The 11,542-nt window shown below is 39.6% G+C and overlaps 1 long non-coding RNA gene across 2 annotated transcripts in view; it reads left to right on the top strand.

Moving 5' to 3' along the window:
* The first annotated feature begins 4,184 nt into the window (after positions 1–4,184).
* Positions 4,185–11,542, top strand: part of LOC139166552 (uncharacterized) — a 205,472-nt gene continuing 198,114 nt past the window's right edge. For both annotated transcript variants that reach the window (XR_011558975.1, XR_011558976.1), the window contains exon 1: positions 4,185–4,273. This is a non-coding gene — a long non-coding RNA (uncharacterized lncRNA). The remainder of the gene's footprint in view (positions 4,274–11,542) is intronic.

The following is an 11,542-nucleotide window of genomic DNA, read 5'->3' as shown; positions in this document are numbered from 1 at the left end:
AATCTATATATAAAATTATTATGATTCATATTAAGATACTATGTAATGAATTAATATCTGGAATGCTATTGAAGAACCAGAGAGATCAAGATACAGAGATCTTGAGTAATCATGATGTTCACTTGATAATTTTCTCTTTATCAAATTTTATTACTGTATAGGTTTGTTGTGAAGATAAAATGGTATAAAGGGAAGAAAACCCTGAATGCTGTGTTGATGGTGTGTACAAGGGACAATAAAAATAAAATAAAATGAATGTTTTGTGTGAACGGGAGTCTATTGCAAGTCAAATACATTCAATAGACTCATACACATGCTTGTATTCAATAGACACATACACATGCTTGTATGTGGAAAATAAATTTTAACATCTGAAGTCCAGATGCACAGTTTTATAGGTTCTATTAACAACAAACAATTCTTCTGTTTTAATGCATTCACATATGCTTATATTTCAAGAACTGAAATACTTTTTCATCACTGCTCTGATGATTTACCTTTCCTTTCCTTCCCAGTTGAATTATTGTTGTCCATGGTACTGAAATGTTTTCAGTTTTTCCTATTTGATTAAAAACAAAAACTACTCACACTGTTCATGTTATTTGAATATATTGAATATACATTGAAATATATCACCAAAGATTTGTCATAGTTTTTGAAGTTCACATTATTATTATTATTATTATTATTATTATTATTATTATTATTATTATTATTTAGACTTGTATGCCGCCTCTCTCTGGAGACTCGGGGCGACTCACAATATTTAATCACACCCACACATAACATTAATAGTCAGAACAGAGGGGGTGGCATATAGTAGTTGCCCCACGCCTGGTGACATAGATTGGTCTTAAGACTTTTGCGGAAGGCGAGGAGGGTGGGGGCAGTACAAATCTCTGAAAGGAGCTGATTCCAGAGGGTCGGGGTCACCACAGAGAAGGCTCTTCCCCTAGGCCCTGCCAAACAACATTGTCTGGCTGACAGGACCTGGAGAAGGCCAACTCTGTGGGACCTGATTGGTCTCTGGGATTTATGCGGCAGAAAGCGGTCCCATAAGTAATCTGGTCCGATGCCATGTAGGGCTTTATAGGTCATCACCAACACTTTGAATTGTATCTGAAAACCAATTGGCAGCCAATGCAGGCTGCGGAGTGTTGGAGAAATATGGGTGTATTTGGGAAGACCCATGACTGCTCGCATGGCTGCATTTTGCACAATTTGTAGTTTCTGAACACTCTTCAGAGGTAGCCCCATGCAGAGAGCATTACAGTAGTTGAACCTCGAGGTGATAAGGGCATGAGTGACCATGAGCAGAGACTCCCCATCCAAATACGACCGCAACTGGTGCACCAGGTGAACTTGGGCAAATGCCCCCCTCGCCACAGCCGAAAGGTGGTGTTCTAAAGTCAGCTGTGGATCGAGGAGGACACCCAAGTTGCAACCCTTTCTGAAGGGTCAATAATCCCCCCCCCGGGTAATGGATGGACAGAAGGGATTGTCCTTGGGAGGCAAAATCCACAGCGTCTGGGGCTGAGTTTGAGCCTGTTGGCATCCATCCAGACCCTAATAGGCTCCAGGCACTGGCATATCACTTCCACTGCTTCGCCGAGTGGACACAGGGTGGAGATGTACAACTGGGTGTCATCAGCATAAAGATGACACCTCACCCCATGTCCTTGGATGATTTCACCCAACGATTTCATGTAGATATTAAATAGCAGGGGGGAGAGGACCGACCCCTGAGGAACTTCACAAGGGAGAAACCTAGAGGTCGATCTCTGAACCCCACTAACACTGACTGTGACTGACCGGAGAGGTAGGAGGAGAACCACCATAAAACGGTGCCTCCCACTTTCAACCCCTCCAGCCGGCGCAGAAGGATACCATGGTCGATGGTATCGAAAGCTGCTGAGAGGTCAAGAAGCACCAGGATAGAAGATAAACCATATCCCGGGCCAGTCAGAGATCATCCATCAATGCAACCAAAGCAGTTTCCATGCTACAGCCGAGCCTGAATCCTGAAAGCTGAGGGCCTAGATAATACATATTTGAAATGGCAATTTTCTATTAAATAAACAGTATGTAAAACTGACATAAACAGATACATTAAAATATTGTACATTATTCTAAGTAGAGGTATATTTCAGTTGCTGAAGAAAGCAACACATTTTAACAATAAACTACCACAGATATACTTCTGTTGAAATAACTTCTAATTTCTTTTTATCACTTCTTAGTTAGTCCTAATTAGGATCTTAAGTCGCTTAATATGGAATGAAGTTGAATGAAACATTCCATTAAAGTTTCCTAATAAAGGACTTTGCTTTAATGCATTTTGCAGAGCTTTCTTCCTGTAGATTATTAGAATTTGTCACTGTGTATTCTTTCGTTGTGTTATATCTACAAGATACAATGGCTTCATTAGTTGAAAAGGTGTCATGCTTCAGATCTGAACAAACATTGTCAATTCAATAAAATCTGATCCGTAAACACTGCAGCCCACCTGCTCAACCCTTTCAGAAGGTGTTGCAAGATCACCTGGTTCCAGTTGTTCCTAGACATAGCAAATTCCACCTTTTTCTGAACCAATTATCTGATGAAACATTTCTTAAAATTATGTCTTTAATGGACAAATCATTTATCAAGAGAATCTTCAAGACATTGGTTGAATCAGTTCAGTTTTTAGCTCTGATTCTTTCCCAAAAGCAGCTGCATATGAATTTTTCAAAGCTCATGAAAGTTACTGGGTTGGTTTTTTTTTTTTTTTGCTTATTCCAAAGCACTGGAATAAGATTTAAAAAAAGAAAAGACAACATCTAAGAACACACAAAAAAATTTCCACTTAGGTTTGCGGAAACTATAATCAGTTCCATGCAATTACTGCGATTGAAATGTAGACCACACTGCTCACAAATAATATAATTTGTAAAAATTGCTAAATCCCCCCCCCCCCCCATACACACACCTGTTAGCACTCTATTGTTCTGCTCTATGGTGAGTAATGTTGTAGTTCTGTGAACTGAAATAACAGGAGCTGATTGGCATCTTATTGGCTACCAAGGAAGTTGAGAAGAATTCAGATTCTGCTGCCCAAAAGGTTTCATGAAAATTAGGTGAAGGGGTAGAAAAGTCCATTGCAAAGATGCTGAAACAATAGAATAGTGCATTTTAACATAACATACTTAGTCTAACTTACCCTCCAGATATTTTGGACATTTCCCATAATTTAAGATGGTTATTGAATATATATTGATCAATATCCAACATACCTGAAAGCAACATTTTGAGAAAAGCTTTACTCCAAAAGACCAGGAAGGAGGCTATCAGGAAATAAACCCAGGAGGGGGGTACCTGGATTCTCTCCCCCCCACAAATATAACTTCAAAAGTTCATGAAGTCTCCACGTACTTCATGGAGTTTTAGTAACGATTTTAGTAACCGAGTAGTTGATACATGCATGGACTCTGTAGTATCATCACCTAACCCCCAAAACATTACCCTTAGACTTCCCACTGTTGACCTCTCCTGATTCCTAAGAGGTCAGTAAGGGGTGTGCATAAGTGCACCAGACACTAGACACCTTCCCTCTCCTGTCCTAATGTTTCTCTTTTACTAATATCATGTCTATAAATATTATTATATCTTTGTATACCACCAATACGTACTTGACAAAACAAACAAACAAATAAATAAATAAATAATAAAATTAATAAATACTGCAAGGTTCAAAGAGGCACAAGCTCCAAGTGCCAAGATAGCAGCCTGGACTAAACTCTCCCACTGTTTTATTAGTATTATAGATAAACGTGATCAGACACGTCTTTTCTGAGGAGGGTTTTTTTCTTGGGGGGGGGAATACATAGGGCTCTCTATACTTGGATAATTATAATATTCAAACTTCTTCCCTGTCCCCTTTCTTTGAAAAGTCAGCTCTTGCGCCGGTAAATTCTCTTCGGACTTTTGGGGAAAAGTCTTTAAGGGACTCTTTCCAAATTCCGTCTTGGTCGGAGATGGTGGAGAGGAAGGAAGCATCCTCCATTCAAACCATTCTGGTGGGTCCGATAGGCTGCGTGAGTCGTCAGGCTGGGCTTGGTGCGGTTGCGACGGCGAAGGCGGCTTCGCGGCAGCTCCTCCCCTCAGGTGGAAGCTGAATTAGACAACCAGCGACGGCTGCTGCTGTTTTTTTCGCCGGCTGCAGGACTGCACTTTTCTCAGCAGCCGTGGCCAATTCTGATCGGGAAGGGAACTGGCAAGCGAAAAACAAGCTGAGGTAAACTCAAGAGTTGGGAAGTAAGATTGGAGTGCAAAGTCAGTTTGTCGGAACGAGGTAGGGCTGACTGGCATTTGGCTCCCCTTTGCAGCGTGGGGCTGCGAGAAAGTATTTTAATGCAGGGATGGTTTAAAGGAAATACTGTATAGTAAAACGGCATTTAAAATAACTACCAACTAGGAAGAGGAAGGATAAGTCTTTTGTTTGTTTGTTTGTTTGTTTGTTAATCCTTTGCGTTTCCTTTCTTGGTGAAGGCAAATAATTTTTTCCTGTGGGTAGAGTGGGGAAGACGGTTGTGGATCCTCACTTTCCTGCCTTATCTGTTTTTGAATTCATTTCTTTCTGCAGGCATTGATAATAAAACCCCACAGGGTTGTTGTGGCAGGAGAAAGCATGGCTGTGTTTAAAAACACAGAGATGGAAGCATGCATAAACACACCATCCTTCTTACTGTCCTGTCCTACTGTCCTATTGTCCAAATTTATCTATAGCCGCTTTGGTTTGTTTACCATACCTATTTTCATACCTATTACTGGTACCTTTACCATACCTATTATCTTGTACACATTTTTACAAATAAATAAAATAAAAATTATTAATGGGGGAAGAAGTCACTGGAAAGTAAATTGCCAATTGGTGGTGCAATGAGATACATTTTCTGCTTTTACATGTGTTTCCTAGCTTTCTAAAACTTTCAAAACATGACACTCTTTCCCCAAAATAAGAGTGGACATATGAAAGTGTAATTCAATGCAGAAAGCAAAAAGAAAGGTTTTGTTTCTACAAGATTTGTTTCACTTCTAAAAGCTTACAAAATGGTTATGCTGAATATTGTAGCCTAACACATTTGAAGGAGTGAGTAGTGGAGAAAAGAAATGGGCTTAGATTCTTTTCACAGCTGATTTAAGAATTCAAAATACTGTAAAAATATGTGACAAAATGAAAACATTCAATACCTGTTTTAAAAACCTTGTTTGCTGCAAAAATGAACTGTATTGCTCAGTTAAAAACAGATTTCTTGAGAATGAATGATATAAAAGTTTTTGGAACAAGCTTTTGTAATAAGTATTGTTAATAGTTTTACTTTATATATTGGACTAGTGTCCTGTATGTTTTGCCTCACTGAAATAAATAGGCTTAACTCTCTGTTGGGCTGTGTTTTACATCATTATGGATAACGCCAAGCAATGCTATTGCACAGATTTACTACTAATAGAAGATGGGGGAGAAGAAATACCAATCATAATAGGTTTTGTTTGTTAAATATGTGCCAACTTTATATTCAGTGGAAGGTATACATCTTTTTTCCATGAACATAATTCTTAAAAGCTTTATTGTACTCATAACAGATAGTCTTTTGTTATCACTCCTATAATTCTGAGGCTTCAGCCTATTTGCTTGGGATTAGATCTTTTGAGTTTCCAGTAAACAGTGCACAGCATTAAGGGATGTTATCTGTGATCAATTGGTTTAGGGTTTAATTCAGTTGATTTCCATTAGTAAGAAAGGACCTAAATTTAGACTTTGAAAAATCAAGACTTATTATGGTTTTTTGGCAAATGTTTAGACTCCAGTAATGGAAGAGTTGATTTTGGCCTTCACTCTATTACTGCTACAGTTAATCTATACTGATTTTAAAATAGCTATATTTATACAATTGCATGAATGAAGTATCCTTTCCTTATATATAATGTTGTTTATGAAGATTTTCTTAATCACCTAGGTTGGTTATAATTCTTATGAATCAGAAATGCTAATTAAAGAATAATCTACCAAATTGCAATCAATTAATGACATTTTGGTTTTCACTTCGAAATGTAAACCTTTATCTAGATATTTATTCATTCAATTTAAGTACCATCAGATTAAATATTTCATTTTTGTAGAGTCCACATGGGATTTTATTGCTGAGAAGTAGAATGAACAAAAGAAATACAAAAGCCTTAACCATACTGAAAAGGAAAGATAAATTACAAAATGAGCAATTATATAAAGGAGGACAAATAGTTAAGGTACTAGAAATCAGGTGACCCCGAGTTCTACTTCTTAGGCACAAAGTCAACCTCGGGCTGTTAATCACTCTCAGTTTTGGAAATAAGGCAATGGGAAACTATTTCTGAAAGTTCTTGCAAGAAAACTGCTGGAACTAGTTTACTAGGCAGTTCCAAGAGGCAAAACTCAATTGAAATCAAATAAGTAAATAATAAATATTCACTATGTTTACTTGGTACAAAGGGAATTATGACATGTATGTAAAAAATAACGAATCCTTAATAAACCACATACATATATGAAGAACTGTGGGTGAGTTAAAGGTCTGTAAATTCCTTTAATATAGTGTGAAAAGTTCACTCATTTCATCAATATCCAATCAAAATTGCTTTAGTGAGCCCTTCTTATCAGTCATGAAACATGCTGTGTTTTCATTATGTTATTCTATGGCATTCGTTGTATACTGTCAATTCACAAAAACTCCAGTCACTTTACAAAGGTTCAGTATGAAATCTTTAAAGCTATAAAATAACTCCCACTTCAAAACCCCAGTGTTGAATAAGCAACTTTTTTTAAAAAATATAATTTTTATTGATTTTTATAGGTTTACAAAAAACAAACATATGAATAAGCAACTTCATTCTTCAGCAACTATAAGCTTTGTTCAAATGCTCTCTAAGAAAATATAAGGGAGATTCCATCTGGCTCTTTTGATATAATGTATTCTGTAATGTAGAAGTATATTATTAAAAACAATGTATTCTGTTTTCCATACTCTGATTTCACATAATAGATTTTCTTCAACTGAAACAAAGTAGATAGGTCAATTCTACCTGAAATAGATGCATCCTACATCTTGAGTCTCAAGCCAAAAAATATATATGTGATTTTAATCTTTTCGGGAAATTTCTAGCAAGCATTCTTATAACAAATTTATATGTTTGTATTTAAATTTAATTTTGCTTGTGTATACAGAAAAGGTAGGAATAAAAGAAAAGTGCATTATTTTTCATACAAAATATAAGGCTATTCTTAAATAAACCATTAAACATAAACCAATATAAACAATATACAGTGAACCCTCGATTATCGCGAGGGTTCCGTTCCAGGACCCCACGCGATGATCGATTTTTAGCGAAGTAGCGGTGCGGAGGTGAAAACACCATCTGCGCGTGCGCAGATGGTGTTTTTGCTTCCACTGCCGCCCGCCCTTCGCCCGCCCACCCCGTTGCTCGCGCCTGGGGTGCGCGCGCGCTTGGGGACACCCCAGCTCCGCTTCCCAGCTGGGAGGCGGAGGTGGGATGTCCCCAGGCGCGCGCGCTTTCCCCAGCAACGCGCGCGGGGTGGGGACACCCTAGCTCCGCTTCCCAGCTGGGAGGCGGAGGTGGGGTGTCCCCAAGCGCGCGTGCTTTCCCCAGCAACGCGCGCGCGGTGGGGACACCCTAGCTCCGCTTCCCAGCTGGGAGGCGGAGGTGGGGTGTCCCCAGGCGCGCGCGCTTTCCCCAGCAACGCGCGCGCGGTGGGGACACCCTAGCCCCGCTTCCCAGCTGGGAGGCGGAGGTGGGGTGTCCCCAAGCGCGCGCGCTTTCCCCAGCAACGCGCGCGCGGTGGGGACACCCTAGCTCCGCTTCCCAGCTGGGAGGCAGAGGTGGGGTGTCCCCAAGCGCGCGCGCTTTCCCCAGCAATGCGCGCGCAGTGGGGACACCCTAGCTCCGCTTCCCAGCTGGGAGGCGGAGGTGGGGTGTCCCCAGGCTCGCGCGCGCCGCGCGCCCGCCCACACTGTTGCCGGCTCCACTTCCCAGCTGGGAAGTGGAGCTGGGGTTTCCGCGCGCGTGCCGCCCGCCAGCCCACGCCGTTGCTTGCGCCGCCGCTGGGGTCTTATCGGGGCAAGAGGGGGAAGACCCAGGGAAGCCTCTGCCCGGCGGGGAAGCTCCACCATCTACGCATGCGTGGAAGGGCACGCATGCGCAGATGGTGGAGTTTACTTCCGTGTTGAAAACTAGCGATATAGCCCTTTCGCGATGCTCGAGGATGCGAAACTCGAGGGATCACTGTACATCGCTTCTTCCTTCACAATGATAAAAATGCAATACTGAAATTGAAACTAAGCATGTACAGTGTTCCCTCGATTTTCGTGGGGATGCGTTCCGAGACTGCCCACGAAGGTTGAATTTCCGCGAAGTACAGATGCGGAAGTAAAAACACCATTTTTGGATATGAACAGTATCACAAGCCTTCCCTTAACACTTTAAACCCCTAAATTACCATTTCCCATTCCCTTAACAACCATTTACTCACCATTATTACTGATACTCACCATTGAATAAGACACTTAGTGATCCTGATATTTATAAACATAATTATTTATTAACAATAATTTTTTTGTGTTATTTATTTGCAAAAATTATTAGTTTGGCAATGACGTATGATGTCATCGGGCGGGAAAAACTGTGGTATAGAAAAAAAACGCGAAGTATTTTTTAATTAATATTTTTTGAAAAACCGTGGTATAGGCCATTCGCAATGTTTGAACCCACGAAAATCGAGGGAACACTATCTCTGATACAAGTCTTTACATCTAGAGTAAGTCTGTCTTTCCAATAATGAATAACATTTACTGCTATTGCATACTTCTAATTTAAATACATTTTCCTCACATCTCTCTCTCTCTCTCTCTATCCCTCCCTCTCTCTCCCTCTCTCCCTTTCCATATCTATATCCATATCCATCCATGCACACATATACAGTACACACAAGCCAGCTATTAGGAACCAACTGTGTATGTATACTTTTTTATACTGAAAGAGGTGGCATGGCATAGAGAATTGTTTACACTATGTTCTCAACACAACCTTCCTGTTATATAAGAAAATATCACAGTTCAAGCATTTATGTCTTTTAGGTATAGTTTCTTTGGTAGACTCACATCTTTTATGTATGTTATTGTTCATTACTATTAATCCAACCTATATCACTGTTGACCATTTAATTCTTATCATATAGTGTAAATTACCAAACACAGAAAGTTACCAAGGACAGAAAGCAATAAATAAGACCAATTGATTTCAGGACAATGGATTTTAATGACAACACAATGGGTCCAACTTTTGGGAATGACTCCTGTTTTCCTCACATCCATATCCAAACTCTATGGAGGTTAGATTATTAATAAGACTTGGTCTGTAATTAAATATTCATTCATTCATTCATTCATTCATTCATTCAGTCAGTCAGTCAGTCAGTCAGTCAGTCAGTCAGTCAGTCAGTCAGTCAGTCAGTCAATTTTTATGCCACCCTTCTTCTTAGACTCAGGGCGGTTTACAATATGTTTTCAATAGCACTTTTTAACAGAGCCAGCATATTGCCCCCACAATCCAGATCTTCATTTTACCTACCTTGGAAGGATGGAAGGATGAGTCAACCTTGAGCCGGTGATGAGATTTGAACCACTGACCTACAGATCTACAGTCAGCTTCAGTGGCCTGCAGTACAGAACTCTACTTCCTGCGCCACCCCGGCTCTATTAACCTTTGTTTTCTTGATTGGAGCAGTTGGATTACCTAAAATTAGGTTGGATAATGGATGAAAAATCCATGGAAAACTGGAAAACTGAAGCTGGAAATCTGCATATTCTTTTTTCTTTATTGCATTACTATTTTTTATTAGCAAGCGTTGCAATTTATATGAGCTGTGTATTGCTGCTGAGTGGTATTTCTAGATGAATCTGTGGTCATATATGTAACTGCCTTTGTTTGAGGACAGTGGACCTTAAATGGAAAGATGCCAAAGACACTATCATGGATAGGATTCATGGAAGAAGCTTGCTGCTCTATGCACTTCATGCAAAAGGAACTGATGATGATGATTGTTGGAGGATAATTTGACATGTTGCTGAGGGAAAGAAAAAGAGCTGGGAGGCTTTTCTCATATTATATCTGTTGATTTTATTCTGTGATTATATTGATTACAACTATTTGTATACAATCTACTATGGCATTTTTAGAAGGCACTCAAATAATATATTAAAGCTAAAATGCTACAAATCTCTTAAAATCATAAACAAAATATTATTGTCTTCCAAACTTACTCCCCAAGGTTTTGTAGAAAAAAGAATGTCTTCATCTGATTCCAAAAGAATAAAAGTGTGGGAACTGATTTAACCTAAAGAGTAACCTATTCCATAGTTAGGGGATTGCCACATAAAATAGCACTTCCACTGTAGGATAAGTATTGATGGTATCCTTTACTGATCAGATTATGTAGGGTAGGCAGATTCCATCAGAAGGAGAGAGTCCCAAAGCAAGTAATTTTATATAGCTTTAGTGATAACAGCCAGCACCTTGAACTAAGCCTGGAAGCTTACAATCAATATAGCTCTTATTAGTTCTTCTAAGTTTGATAAAAACCAGATGGTAGAGTACAGGCAAGCAGGGGGATGTTACTGAGTACAAGATCCATGGGATCTCATACACTGTAATCTGTCTGTACAAGAGAAAACAGTGGGAGAAACGTATGAGAAATGTGACTGCTGCTTTGCTGCTGACTTTGCCACTGCTTGCTATCATGTCACTCCGCTCACTATGACATAATCAAGTCAGGTTGTGATTGTGACTCCAGGGACATTGTAAAAGCTGAAACTTTGCAGATATTTTTATAAAGGGGCAAATCTTAATTTGAATAAGATTTACCTCTGAACAGAAATATATACAATTGCATCATGCAGCAGTGTATCTGGGCTTGGATCACTCTAAATGAATAATGAAGAAGAAGATGGACATAGGCAACAACAGTACTCTTCTTGGAATTGTGGTAATTAACTTTCTATGAAGAAAGGACTAGATTTTGGTCAAAAGAGTGCAGTGATTACTGTCTAGAGTTTTGAGGAGACCTGATATGTTACCAGATTACAAGGTTTTTAAGCCTCTGTAGGATTGGATACTAATATTTTCAAGGGACAAATTTATCTGAATAATTTTTTAACTCTTCTTGATTATTTCCAGTCACTCTAATAGGCAATTTTGTCAAAGTCTGCATTGATTTGTGGAATAATTCAGAGCAATCTTGATATAATTAGTCCTGGATGTCCCTTATTCCATTCAGTGTAAAATTATATCCTTGGCTTTTCAAGAAATGCAATGGAGGGACTGACATGTTGGCTAGAGCACAGGTCACCAACTGGTGGTCCACAGACCACCGGTTGTCCATGAGAAAATTTTGGTGGTCAGCTGAGCACACCTGGGTGGTAGAGCTGTTCTGGGTTGACTAGTGGCCAGTCCT

Source organism: Erythrolamprus reginae, chromosome 4 (genome assembly GCF_031021105.1).
Source record: "Erythrolamprus reginae isolate rEryReg1 chromosome 4, rEryReg1.hap1, whole genome shotgun sequence".
In the NCBI taxonomy this organism is placed as follows: Eukaryota; Metazoa; Chordata; class Lepidosauria; order Squamata; family Dipsadidae; genus Erythrolamprus; species Erythrolamprus reginae.
Note: the sequence above shows the minus strand (reverse complement) of the source record. Positions and strands in the feature narration are given on the sequence as shown.